Genomic DNA, 363 nt, shown 5'->3' with positions numbered 1-363 from the left:
CAAGATCCTGATGGTTGTTTATTGAATGATGGTGGAATTTCACTTAATGTTGAACAGAGTAAAGTTGTCTCACTTGTGGACAGACAACAAAACTTTTTGAAAAATGAAAGTACACGTTCTATTAATGTTCCCAAGACTGTTATTGTTGCGCTGGACATACCTCCCGTCTCCTCTCTCTCGTCGGCCATGACAGAGTGAAGTACGGTGCAAAGTGACTAATGTGAAACGAAGGTGTTATAAGTGAAGGAAGTGACTGGGGTACTTGCAGAGAAGTGACTTTAAGTGCAGTGATCTAGCGACAGTGTTAGGATAATTCTCCTACCTGCGTGTGTTGATTATTTTGGACAAACCTGAGTACACCTG

This window comes from Frankliniella occidentalis, unplaced genomic scaffold (genome assembly GCF_000697945.3).
Source record: "Frankliniella occidentalis isolate FOCC.00 unplaced genomic scaffold, Focc_3.1 Scaffold14, whole genome shotgun sequence".
NCBI classification, from domain to species: domain Eukaryota; kingdom Metazoa; phylum Arthropoda; class Insecta; order Thysanoptera; family Thripidae; genus Frankliniella; species Frankliniella occidentalis.
Note: the sequence above shows the minus strand (reverse complement) of the source record.